We start from the raw sequence: 14,864 nt of genomic DNA on the forward strand, positions 1-14,864 counted from the left end.
TGCTTGACACAAGCTGTTTTCCGTAAATGTTTTCTAAATGAACGGACTAGTTCTTTCTGAATCCCAGAGCCCAGATGGTAACGGAACAATAATATACATTTTCTACTAAAATGGGGAAATTTAAACTTAACCAAAGTACCTGTCCATCATTTTTATCTGTTTGCTTATTGATGCTTCATCACGAGGAGAATTTGCTAAGAGTTTCAAAACTGCTGTCCTGTGAGATGGAACTCGCTCAACCATTTGTCTTTTGGCGTGGACCATTATTTTTGGAGGAAACTCTGAGACGGGCGTGTCCGGATTAGGCTCTTTACCTCGCAGAAGGTTAATCATACCATCTGCATTCTAGGCGTTTGCACTTAACTCTCAGCTGTTTAAGGCTCATCACAAGCACTGTTTTAAGAAATAATATGTGTTGAGGAATTGCCCAGGGATGAGGAGTCTACTCTTTCTTTTAGGCGTTAGAAATTCTTTTTGGAGCAAGTTAAGACGATGACTACCCTTGGACTTCATTTTTTTTTAACTCTTGAATTTGGCCTTTTCGGGATTATACTTTCGTATTATGGTTATAGGCCAGCATTGAAGAACAAAGAGGACAATTAATATCTCAGATTTTTTTAATTAAAAATGGATTTTTGTTTTATTTTTGGTATAGACAAAGGGACTAGCAATTCACGTATTGAAAACTTATTCGAAGCTATATATCGTAGAGGCAGTCTGGTTCCGTGAGTTTTGACTAAGAGAGTATGTGACACTCTCACAATGAGCAAGATACAGGACAGTTTCACGCCTCCAAAAGAGTTCTTCCTGTTGTCCCTCTGTAGTCAGACCCTCCCCACAACTCCCCCCCAGGCAACCACTGACCTGATTTCTGTCACTATGAATTCGTTTGCATTTTGTGGAGTTTTATGCAAATGGATTCATCATACGTGCTCTTTTTGTCTGGCTGTTTCAACTCAGCATAATTATTTTGAAACTCATCAAAGTTGTTGCACATATCAATAGCTCATTCTTTTTATTGCTTTGTACTTTTCATTGGATGGATATACTGCCATTTGTTTAGGTACTCATCTGTTGATGGACATTTGAGTTGTTTGCAGTTTGGGGTTATTATGAATAAAGCTTGCCAAAAAAATAAATAAAGCTTGCTATGAACACTTAAGTACAAGTCTTTAGATGGACATAAGCTTTTATTTCCTTTGGAAAAAATATCTTTAAGTGTGGAATGACTGGGTCATACGGTAGGTGTATGCTTAATTCCTTAAGAAATTGACCATTTCCAAAGTGGTTGCACCATTTCCCATTCCTACTAGCAGTCACTCCACATCCTAACACTAGGCATGGTCAGTCTTTTCAGTTCTAACCATTCTGATCAGTTTGTGATGCTATCACATTATGTGTCTAATTTGCATTTCCCTAATGTCTAGTGGTGTTGAGCAATTTTTCACAAGCGAATTTACCATCTCTGGCTGGGAGACCGAGGAATGAGCTCCCTGGTGTCCAGTATTTATTTGGTAAATCTGAATCTGGGATACCCTTTTTTTGTTATTGTTTTCAAAACACTGAATTACCGTCACCTTGACATAGAGGTTTCAATAAAGCTTTGAAAAGATTTTAAACAAATGCATCTTCATGTTTTCTTTGGTGATCTGTCTGTTCAAATCTTTTTTTAACCTCCCCCCTGCCTTTTAAATGGGGTTGTTACTGGGTTTTGAGGATTCTTCATACATTTCGGGTATAAGCGCTTTACCAGATACATAATTTGCAAATGTTTTCTTTCTTTCAGTCCATCTTATCTCTTCATTCTTATAACAGTGTCTTTTGAGGAGCAGAAAAATTTTTAATTTTGATGAAGTTGAAGGTGGTTTGTTCTTTTATGAATTGTGTGCTTTTAATCAGGTAGGTCTATAATCCATTTTGAATTAATTTTTTATATGATGTGAGGTATTGATCAAAGTTCATTTTCCTGCATATATTTAAGCACCACTTATTGAAAGACTATCCTTTTTCCACCCAATTGCCTTTACACTTTTGTTAAAAATCAGTTGTCCATATGTGTGTGGGTCTATTTCTGGGTTCTCTGTTCAGTTCCAGTGATGTATGTGTCTATTTTGATACCATGCTGCCTTGATTACTGTGGCTTGATAATGACACTTGACATCAGGTAGTAGTTTTCCTCCAGCTTTGCTCTTCTTTTTCATTTTGTCTTGGCCATTCCAGGTCCATTGCATTTCCATATGAATTTTAATATCAGCTAGTCCATTTCTACAAAGACAGCTGAGATTTTGATCAGAACTGCACTGATCCTACAGATCAGTTTGCAATGTGAGTGTTAATTGTTGATGATGACCATTGCAGTTGTGCCTGCCTGATGGATGCTCAGTGAGTCTATTAAAATATGAGGATGGCTGCTATCACTGAGTGCTTAAATGCATCCATGTATCTGATGCTAATCAAGAAATGTAACCATACTGTCTTGCCTTTTCAGTCAAAATAGTACACCAATGAATATTTAAAAAAAAAAACACCTAAGATTATTAGCCTACCTCCACATAGCTGTATTAGAAATTTGTATTTTGAATTCATCTGGAGGAAGATTGACAGCTGTTGAACATAGGGGAATAGTAATTCCCAAGTGAGAGCAATACTGGACAGTAGACAGAGTTGGGAGAGGGAAACACTGAAAAAAGAATGGCAAGAAATTTAAGGTAAGTATGAACATGAGATCTAATCTAGGGAGGACTTCTCAAGAGGTTGAGGACATTGACAGTGAAACAAGAATGGAAGGACAGGCAAAGTCAGGGTGTAAGAGACAAGAGGTGTGTCCACCTCAGAAGGGAGAAACTCAGTTTGATGGTACCTTATGTATGTTTCAAAGGATGTGCTTGAGATGCATATTTGTTTCATGGTATTGGTTTCTTCCTCTTTCCCTGAAAATAATTTAGCTAGGCACGTGTCCCCCTAGCTAATGACTACGTTCCATGGAATCCCTTACACCTAGGTGTGCCTATCTGAGCGTGCCTCTTAATGAGATAAGTGAAAATGATGAATGCTACTTTTGGATCATATCCTTCAAGGGAAGAGGAAGTTTTCCTTCTTCCCTCTCCCTCCTCTGCCTGGATTGTAGAAGTGATGGCAAGCCATCTTATGCTACAGGAATGAGAGCATCACTCGAGGGCAGTGGGAAAGGATTAAAAGAGCCCGGGACCTGACCACTTGGACCACAATACCAGCTGTAGATGCATTCCTAGACTATTATATGAAGAGAAATACATTTCTGATGTGTTTGAGCCAGTGTTAATTTGGGTCTATATTACAACTGGTGCCAGGCTAATATAAGGAAAGATAACTGCTCCCTGGGAGATTGGTAAAAGGTTTTGCTTAAAGTTCTGCATTTTTAAGCTTGAAAAATTTGTACTATGAGCCAATATTCCCCCATAGAATCTCAAAGGTTATAAAAATATCATTAGTTTAGTGCATAACTCTGAGAGTCAAATAACATTGATAATATTTTAATTTTAATAATTAATTTTAATAATTAAGATTTTTCTCATTTTGTAGAAAGAAGAGATATATCTTTAAAAAATGCAGTGAAATTGACAAAAGTATAGATTTTTTTTTTAATCACAAAGACTTGGCTTGGAATTAACTACCACTGAGTAATTGTTTAACATCAAGTTGCCTTACTTCTCTTGACTTGGCTTTCAGAATCTGTAAAATATCTAACTCCTGCCTTCATTATGAGGTTCAAATCAGATAATATTGTAAGTTCTAAGTCATAGGTGCAACTTTAATGCATCCACTGTGTGGCAAAGTATAATTAACTACTCGAACAATTTACTATGCATTGGTCATACTGTGTCTAGCTACCATTTAACGGAGGATACACACAGCCTGTCCTGTCGGCAGACTGGGGTGTAATCTGGCTAATATATTTACCCAAATAAAGATCGTCTTGGTGCCAACCATGGAATGGGCAGTGTCTTTGAATCCTAAATTTTCTGCTTCACTCTCTGAATTAGTGGTCCCATACTCGAATGTTTCAGGGATCCGGCAGGGATCTCAAATGCAGTCACCTTGGCAAAGTCCATAGGCGTAGACTGAGCAACAGAGGAGGCAGCTGCCACTCAGTCCCGCTAATTTGGGATACGGCTTCCTGTTGCTAGTTCTACATTTTCACGGGAATTGCAAGTCTAATCTTTTTTTAATGTGGAATCTCGTTTTTTTGTTTTTTTTTTTTAAAAAGAAACAAAAAAAAACCTGTTTGGGTTGAATAAAGCATGCCTGTGGCTGCCAGTTAGCTGCCTCAGCTCTCCATGCTGCCCACTTTGATGGAGACACCCTCTTCGCTGCAGCAGATGCCTCTTGAGAAATTCGTTGACTGCAGCCACGCTTAACATCAGCATATTCACTTAGGCGTGTAGCTCTGGGTGCTTGGAACTGGTGCTGGCTCCAAATAAGACACTAAGATTTTCATTTAAAAGTGCAATTGTAATACACTAAACACAGGGAAAACCCTTGAGGGTGACACTGCTCTAACGGGTACCTAGAGCGAATTCTAGAGGGGGGTTTTCCACTCACTCTGGGGAGGAAGATGATGTAATAAATATTTTTATGTCTGTTCGGTGTGTAAAGCCAAATACACAAATGCTAAGTGTCTTTAAAAAAAAAAACAAAATCAGCAATTCAGTTATTTTTCTTTAATAGACCAGCCGGGAGTGAGCTTGTTGAGATGTATCTGCTTTGCTGTAGCTTGCTCTGCTGGCAGTGTCTAAATGAATTAAATGAGTCAGAGTCAAAGAAATCTCGCAGGCGGCTTTAATCTCCTGTCACAAAGAATAGCTGGCTAAGTCGAACATCAGTCATTTTTTTTTCTTGGCTCATCTTAGAAGCTTGTGTTCTTAGCTACATATCTGTGGCCTTACATTTTAATCTTAAAATTACACTCCTAATATATTCTTAAGATTGGGCATTTGGGTAGTGATTTGCTGGTCCTTAAAAAAATCACCCATGTAAAAATGCCATCTCTCCTCTGCAACTTGTAAGAGGCAATTTCTTTATTACTCAATCCAATACCAGAACCTAGCACAGTTTTTCTGTTTTGGTAAGACCAGAAAGTTCCCAAATTTCCTTTGTGTGATTTAATTTCTGGTACACATAATAGTAACGTATCTATAATATGTCACAACATGAATCTCTGTTGAGGTCACATGGCAGTGGGGGTGGGATGCAGTTCTCTTATGCGTCATGTGAAACTCTCTGAAGAGTCCTATGGCTGGGAAATTTAAGTCAGGGGGCAATCCAGAAGTGATGTCAGCCTTTTGTCTGCTGGGAAGGCCTGGGAGCTTTTGGACATTTGTGCTGCTACCGTGCCAGCCAGTTCCTCTTTTAGGACTGACTGGTAGATTACAGCTCCGCTGGGCAGGAAGTGGAGCTCGTTTCTGTTGATAAAAAGACCCTTTTCTACCAGAACGGGTCTTTCCAAAAGTTAAAAAAAAAAAATGTGGTCAACGAGTGGCAGGTGTGTAGTATGTTGAAGGCTATCACTTGAAGGAATAATCATGGCTGACCCCAGAGACTGACGACCCAAAGTGCTAGAGGGAAAAGCTAAAATATGCAGCCTCACTGTAAGGATACCTTCATTCTTAGAGCATAACAAGTTGGGCATCGTGGGCTTTGATGCTGGTGGCTGATTAATTACACACAGAAGACACAACTGCACATTGAGCAACAGCCCTGTTTTCTGGGAAGTTTCAGAGCCCCACAAATAGGGACCATCTACTGACTCCTCATATGACTCATAAAGGTGCCTGTAACAGCCTTCCAGGGTTGGGTTTTTTTGGTTTTTTTTTTTTCGGTCAAGTTTTTTTCTCTCCTCCTGAGTCCTCCACTCCCACCCTGGATATTTTTTTTCTAGATTGACCCATGTTCCTCAGCATCAGAGTTGTAGATTTCCATATTTGGTTAAGCATGCTCTCTTTCCCCTGCAAATAGGGATCTCTGGTATTTCCACACTGGAATTTGATGGAACAAATCTGATCCTTGGGTTTGGGTTTTTTTGACCACGAAAATTATAGAGAAAACCAATGAACCTACCAACCACCTTGAGGAAATTAAACATTATAGATTGTAGCTCCTAGAAATTCCTCCTCTATTCCATTTTCCTCTTTCCCTCCCCAGAGACAACTACTGTTCTGGTTTTTTAATACAATTTTAGGTACATCCCCCCAAATCTATATAGTATTTTATATATTTCTATTCTGTATCAAAATAGTATCATACTTATGTTTCCTCCTGAAAGACTTTAACATCTATGATACTATAATTACTTCTGCCTCAGAGATAGAGGAAACTTTCCTGTAGACCTAAAAAACTTTGTGAGAACTTTCTTTTTTTTTTTTAACATCCCAAATCATTTTTACTAAATATAGAGAAAGTAATGAGATGCTTGGATGCTCAGGATAAATTTAGTCTTTATAGCTCAGTACTACTTAGTTCAACCACTTTGTCATCTCCACTTCATCTATCATTTAATATTCTCTATGTTTTATAGTTTACATTTCTTTTTTTCCACAAATTATTCAATTTAAAATTTTTTTTAAAAAATTCACCCGTTTAACCCAAACATCACTTCTTGACATATATGTTCAAGTAGAAATGTCCAGGAATATTTGATGCAACACTGTTGTAATAGCAAAACTAACACTTAAGGTTAAATATAGTTCAAACTATGTAGCAATTAAAAGGAATGAGGTAGATATATATTTACTGATCATAGGTAAATAGGTAAAACTAAGATATATTGTTTTTAAAAAAGCAATTGCAAGACAAAAGTAACATTATGATGCCATTTATGTTTTAAAATTGAATGTGTCTGTGATCTCATGTAGCTTTACTAATACAGAGAAAAAGTTTTACAAGCAGACATTGAAAGTTGTTAACTGCAGTTATCTCTAGGATTGGAGCAGGGGGTCACGGAGGATTTAGTACAACCAGTATGTTGAATTTTTACAACAAGAAATTCATGTTAACTGATTAAATAAAATGTAAATACAATTTAAAGTAGATTTTAAAAGTTCAGTGTAACACTTGCAGGGCAGACTAATAATAGGTAAGAGATTAAAATTATCCTAGCAAATGATTAGTTTCAGTGACCTCAAATAAACAAACTAGGGGACTGAACTCAGTGTCTATCTAAATACCCACCCCAGATCCCTTAAATTTACAGCATGTGTGTAAGTAGAGTCATATCAGCACTGGCAAGCAAGGAAAGTCACCATCAGGAGACCTGAAATTGCCAGGCACACCCAGAAGAAAGAAATCAAAGGGTTTGGGTGGATTAGAATTGAGGAAACCCAACATATGTGTATGAGGAAAACATTAAGAAGATAAGACCATTCCACTGAAACTCCAAAAATAGAGTGTACAGGTACCAAAAACTGGACAAGGCACTCGGGCAATAAAGAGAATAGTAGTAATAACTATTAATAATTTAATTAGAACAGCAGCCCCAACAATTGAATCAGAAAAGCAGCTTAATCTGAGGCTAAAGTCCTCCAAGTACATTCCAAAGAGAGTGACACACCAGGCAGGAGAGAGTTCCTGGGAGGCTGCAGGGGTCAGAGCAAAATGCAGCCACACTGAAGGAATCACGCAGCCCTTTCCGGGAGGGAGAAACACTAAATACAGCCACTGCTAGAGAAAAGCCCTTTGTATTTTCAACACCCGGGAACTCCCACTTGCTGGCTGCTCCACGGCCAGGCACCCTAAAAGGATGCTTCCTGGTGGACAGGCTGCTATTCCTAGTTAAAAGCCCTGCAATCCATTCTGCCATCCAGAGAGAGAAAACCTGTACCAGCTCCCAGATAATCAATGAGTCTCTTCTGCAGAGACATAGTGGACCACAAAAGATCATCAGATGTTTGAGGAAAAGCAGCAGAAAGAAAGGGGAGACCAATGGGAAAAAAACAAACAAGTGAATACACAACCTGACCCCAGGAGAAGCAGAGAAAATGGAATGATCCAGAACTTCAAAACAAAATTCTAATGATCGTCTCATGGGGGACAGTGCAAAGAAAAGGCCGTAAGATTTTGGGAGGAAACGGAGCAAATAGAGAACCTGGAAGAATTTTAGAAGTTAAAAATGTAATTGCTTTGAGGATGTGCTCCAGCCCAATTAGGGGCAAACAGAGCAAGAGGGAGACAACAGAGGGGCCAGGAGACAAGCCCAGGAGAGCAGTGAAAGGAGACCCCGGGAAACAGCTACTCCACCAGCCTAACGAGCCATCAGTCAGCACACGGTGGAGCAGGAGGATGGATGGGCAGGAGGTCTTATTGGAGAGAATAGGTGGCATGAGAAAAGGATGGAAAAGGTGTGATGTGATAGTGATGATGGGGGGAAAAAGAAAGGTAAATATGAAAGCCATCACCTGAATATCAAAAGGAAAATCAGGTCCAATTTTAAGCCATCAGTGTGAGAAAAGAAAATCCATTTGTCCTTGGTTTTAGGATCATTGTTGTGATTGATTTAGGGGTCACGGCATTGAAAGGAAAGAAGATGCCATCACCAGGCTTGGCTGGGCATCAGGCAACATTTATGTGAACATAAAGAGGGGAGGGTGTAACTCAGAGGTAGTGTGCGTGCTTACCGTGCACAAGGTCCTGGGTTCAATCCCCAGTCCCTCCGTTAAAAAAAAAAAATGCACATGCCTTTATGGGTTTTCACCTTCGAGAGTCAACCTGTGGATGAAACATGGAAGGCCTGGTTGAGTTTTAGGACAGAATATAAATGTAATTGTCATCATTAGGTAAAAGAAAAAGAAGTTAAAGTGTACCTAATTAAAGTTGGGAGATGGCGGGGTTGGGGCAGGAAGTGGAAGGAAGGAGAAGTGTTAACATTCTGTCTCACAAAGTGTGGAATCAGGAAATACTGTCAAACTTGATTGGGTTAAAATGACCATTCCAGCTGAAGATAATGTTACAGATAGAAAACTTAGGGACGAGATGAAAGAAAATAGCAATATAGACAAGGATTATATCATTGAACTGAATCTCCAGCTTTCATTATCAGCCAGACAGGGACTAGAGGTGTAAACATATTCAGCATTGTGGAGTTAATGACCGGCAAATTAAAAAGAAATAATTCAAAGAGGAGAGAGGACCTGTGGGTGGGGAGGGGTAAGACTGGAGAGTGTTGCTTTTCCTGTACTATTGGATTTGCTATCGTGCCCACACCCTGCTTTTGTTAACGGAAAGAAAACTCTCCAAGAGGTGGAGTAACAAAGAGATATAAAATGTGAGAAAAAGACTGAGCAACATAAAAGGCTAATACAGGCCTGATAGCATATTCAGAAGGAGACAAGAAAGGAAATTAAAGGACAGCTACTGACTAGATGGCTTTAAAATAGTTCTTGGAGCGTACAAAACGCTGGAGCAGGGGTACAAAACCAAAGCCCTGATTTAAAAAAAAATAGTTTTATTAGTACATAGCTATGTCCTGATTAAAAAAAAATGATTTTATTAGTACATAGCTATGCGCATTTATGTACTGTCTATGGCTGTTTTTACACCATAACAAAGTTGAGTGGTTGTAAGAGAGACTGTATCATCCACAAATGTTCATGTTAACTGGCCCTTTCCAGGAAATGTTCTGCACTAGAGAAACATAAATGAGATTTTAAAAATCCATATGCCTAATAAAAGACGGGAAAAAACAAGCTAGAACAGTAACAACAACAACAAAGGAAGAATGCCATATAGAAAATAAGGTTGTAGGAATAAGCCCAAATGTATTGATAATAAACACATACGGGTTACATTGGAGTTAAATTCCTCTCTGCTTAGATTGGGAAAAAAATATATCCTCTGACACTGTTTCTAAAAAGTTCACTTGGAATAATGCGCCGTGGAAACATGGAAAAATGATGAAATGGACAAAAATATACTAGCAAAATGTGACTTCTGAAAAACAATGTGGAGGATTCTGAGGAAATGGCAGAGGGGCATACTCCAGCAATCTGTCTCCCAACCTAGTCACTGGGGACTTACACTGGTGCAGTCTATTGGACATAACTATTTTGGAACTCTGGAGTCAATTGGAAGTGTCAAAGATTTTATTTAACTCATTAATTCATGAGAGAAAATGTAAACTGTGACAACTAGTTCAAAGGAAACTCCAAAAAGAAAACAAATTACATAGTCATACTAAGTACTGACAAATGGATGCAAACTGGCAAAATCGGTCAGTATCCATAGGGCAACAGTCGATTGCATTCCTTTGGACACTATTTCCAGAAATAAGGCATTTGTATTACTATCAGTTTTCTACAACTTGCAGAATGTAAAATAGCTCAAAGACCCTAAGAGGGTGAAATTACCCTGAAAGATTCTCTAGATGGGACGTCCAGTATATTTTTGTTTCCCTACGCTAATGGATACCACTCCTCCCCACCCCTGCCTGCCAAGGGTATATTGGAATATGAACATTCCAGAGTATAAGTCTGGCACGGCTGAAATGATCTACATTGTAAAGGCAAGAGGCACTTGAAGCTGGGGACAGGAATGGGGCTTTAGTAGGCAGACTCATGGCCCCCCAAAGATGTCCATGTCCTCATCTCCAGAACCTGTAGACTATGATACATGATGTAGCAAAAGAGAATTAAGATAGCAGAAGGAATTAAGTTTGTTAATTAGATGAGCTTAAAATAAGGAGATACTTTGAATTATCCGGGTGGGTCCAGGGGTCCTTACTTGTGGAAGAGGGAGCCAGAAGAGGAACTCCACCCAGTGTTTCTGGCTTTAAAAGTGGAAAGGGTCCAAGAGCCAAGGAACATGGGTGGCTGGAAAAGGCAAAAAAATGGGTTTTCCTCTAGAGAATCCTCCAGAAAGGACTGCAGCCCTGCTAGCTCCTTGATTTTAGCCCAAGGAAACCCAGTTCAGACTTTCTAAACAACGGAACTGTAAGATAATAAATCTGTGCTGTTTTAAGTCTCCAAGTCTCCTTCCTTGTGCTTTTATTGACTTCAGAGGGTCTTTGTGATTACATTGGACCCACACATGCATATTCAGGAGAATTCCCTCATCTCAAAATTCTTAATTTGATCATGTCTGCAAAGTCCTTGGCCATGTAAGGTAACACATTCATGGGTTCTGGAGATGCGGAAATCTTTGTGGGACCATTGTTCTTGCCTATCACAGAACTTCTGACTCTCTCTCAACCTTTTTTCCTTCTATTTTTAAGCCCTTACATTTACATAACTTTTTTTTTTCAATAAGAGGATTACTTGCTGCCCTAAGATGGGGGTAGTTGTCTCTTTTTTTAATTAAAAATTTTTATACAATTTTTAAAGGTTACTTTCCATTTACAGTCATTACAAAATATTGGCTCTATCCCCCATCTGGTACAATACATCCTTGAGCCTATTTGTACCTCCCACTCCCTCACCCCTATCTTGCCCCTCTCCCCACCTCCCCACTGGAACCACTACTTCGTTCTTTGCATCTGTGAACCTGCTTCTTTTTTGTATATGCCATCTTGAGAGAATTCCTTAGTGAATTTCAGTTCACTAATTTGATCTTTGATTAGGTTTATTCTGTGACATAGTTAATCAGCTGTAAATCTCAGTAACCGTGTTTTTAATTTCCAGGGACTCTCTAGTTTGTGTGTAGTTTGTGTGAACACAACCCCTTGTATTTCTCTGCAAATACAAATTATACTTATTTTTATATTTTATTTTATTTTGTACATTACCTCTTTCCTTGGGAGTTAATCCTTCTCTTAGTTGGAGTTTATGCTTTCTCTGCTGTGGGTTTTTCTCCTATATTTGGTGACTCATTTTCAGATTGTACTTTTATATGAATGTTTAGATAACATGGCACTTAGGTTTGGGGTGGGTTTTTCCCCTCCAAGTGAGACTTTTCATCTCTACTGTTAGAATTCTGCTTTCAGGAGTGCTGGTGGTTGTAAGAAGGGTGGTCAAGAGGCTTCAGGCTGGGATCAGATCCTGGCTCTGCCGTGTACACCTGTGTGACTTTGAAAAATTTACCTAACTGCTCTGTGCTTCAGCTTCCCTATTTCTAATACTGTGAAAAGAGTGGTGCCTACCTCAGAGAGTTGTTATGAGGATTAAATGTCAGTACATATAAAGCTCTTAAAACAGGTCTTGACGTATAGTGAGATTTCAATACATGTTAACTGTTGTTTTATGGTAATACTCAGTTTGTGAACATGTGTACTTATGGTTTTATTTATTTAGTTTTAATTGAAGTATAGTTGATTTACAATGGTGTGTTGGTTTCAGGTGTTCAGCAAAGTGATTTAGTTACATACGTATATATATATTCTTTTTGAGATTCTTTTCCATTATAGTTTATTGTAAGATACTAAATATAGTTCCCTGTGCTATACGGTAGGTCCTCGTTGTTAATCTATGTTATATAGTTTGGATCTGCTAATCCCAAACTCCCAATTTATCCTTCCCCCTCTTCCCCTTTGGTAATTATGGTTTTATTTTTGAGCAGATGCTGGAGTCAGCTGATCCCAGCCCTTTCTTCTGCCAACCATGTATCAGCTGCTGCTTCCTTTAGATCACACTGCCTCTGAGCTTAAGATTATTCTCTAGGGAAATTCTTCCCTCATCTCTGATTTCTTCCCATTCCCACCCTCCAATTAACAGTTTGCTTGTCTCCAGAACGTAAGAGAGCTCTTCAAGAAAGTGAACTGAATCCACTTTTTAAAGCCTCTCCTTCATCTGAGATCCCACTGAAATGACAGTATATATTTTAAACATAAAATACATAGCATCTCTGAAAATCCAGGAGGACCCCACCAGCAGACCAGAGCAGCAAGGGTTTCTAGAAGCAGAGGCAAACAATGAGACATGAGACAACAGAGCCAAGGGACTGGTAGAGAGATTGAAGGGGGTCCTCCCCAAAAGGAATTTCTCTAAGAGAACTTCAGGATAACCTCCCACCAGAGGCAGAAAGAACTGGCAGAATGAACAGCCTGTGGACAGTAGCCGGAGACCTGGCTCAAGACCAACCATTCAACATGTGCTCTTGGATAAAAACATAGGTACCGACTCAGAAATCTCAAGTTATTAACGTGGTGTTGGGGCAGGCAGGTGGGTGTGGAAAGTCCCTGACATAACCTTATCATTGGAAATAATATCTAACAGTATTTAAGGATATTTTAAAAATCAGTGCCACACCGAGTTATGTTAAGCTTGTAACATGCTTAATAGTTTGTGGTGTTAGTCTCCTCCTAACTACTCATTTTTAAAACCTTCTTAGAGATTTTTTCTGTTTGTCTTTTCCATACCTTATTTAAGTGTTGGCTTATTCGCCGAATTTTAAAAATAGGGCGTAAAGTCATTTCCAACTTGGCTTTTGAAAGATTGAGAGAAAGAAGATGAAATTGCCTCTGGAAACATTTTTTTTTTAAGTCAACTATTGTAAGATTTTGGATTTCTTCCAGAAGCATCAAAAGAGTGAAAAAATCATGTCACTGAAACATGACCTCTTACATCATTTACGTTAATTGAATTAGAAGACAAGTTAACGTCTGAGACGTTTATCCTTCTGAAATAAAGATAAATCCTGAATATGCTTCAGAAGACTCACATTCCTTGTAAAGTTTGAATCCAGGTGGTCACTTCTGGTTCAAGTTCAAGTTAAGATTCAATTAGGTCCATAGCAGCAACAAAAGGGCTGTGTCTGGAGTCCTCACAGCCAGAGGCTTCCGCTCTGTTTGGTAAAATCAAGGCAGTATCTGGGGATTTCAGAGGCATCTTGCAGGTCCTAGAACTGTCTAGGCTTGCCTTTGGCAGTGGGTAACCGTATTTTGTATCAGATGAAGTTTCTATTAAATTTACTTATGTCCACGTGATCATTTTAAAAGAAATCCAGTGAAGAAGAATTTTAATGATGCAAGAAGATGTGAGTGTGTGTGAGAGAGACTGGGAGAGGGAATGAGATCAAGCTATTGAAAGGTTGTAGCACATATGTACTTCTAGGAAGGTATATCACCGAAGCTCCCTTTCTTTGTTCAGGAAAAAAAAAAGGCATTTTAATGGCCCATTTCATTATATTGACGTAAGATAAACACGCATCGATTTTTGTGAAGGAGATGTACAAGGAGCCGATTCTCTGCCTCAGGCTTGGAAGGCAGGGGACTGTAGCTCTGAAGGCAGAAAGCTTCTGGCTGTCTGCCCTTCAAAATACTGTGCTGGAAGGTTCCCGAGGGAAAAGAAATTGGTCAAATTTGCACAAAGGCCAGGGAGCCTTTGGGAGGGATGGGAAGGAGACCCTGACACTTGGGCTTCAACGTTACCACGATGTCTCTGATTACCGGGCTCCTGAGTCCAAAGCCAGTTGGCAGTAAGAAGTGTGGAGACTCGGGAGACATTCTGGAAGAGAAAATGCTGGTACTGGAACTGGTGATGCGGTAACCACTGCACCCATCACACCTTGTGTGTAACGACCTAAGCATCTTAGATGAGGCCAGTCATACTTCAGGCATCTTTCCACAACTGAACTCTGCTGCTGTCACTACAGAGTTGTCAGCGAGGAGCCCAGGTCTGCCATGGGGTGGCCCAACCATGAGCTAAACAGAGAGGCAGGAGGTGGCCACTTCCTTCCCTCCCAGTGCAGAGAAGCCACCCTCAGAGCAGCAGTGAGGGTGGGGGAGGGGGTGGGACCCTTCTAGGTGGTGTTGGATCTGAATTTATCAAATGCTGGATTCCTTCTTAACCCTTCTGTACTGTTGGTGGGAATGTAAATTTGTGCAGCCACTATGGAGAACAGTATGGGGGTTCCTTAAAAAACTAAAAATAGAGTTACTGTGTGATCTATCAATACCACTCTTG

This window comes from Vicugna pacos, chromosome 8 (genome assembly GCF_048564905.1).
Source record: "Vicugna pacos chromosome 8, VicPac4, whole genome shotgun sequence".
In the NCBI taxonomy this organism is placed as follows: domain Eukaryota; kingdom Metazoa; phylum Chordata; class Mammalia; order Artiodactyla; family Camelidae; genus Vicugna; species Vicugna pacos.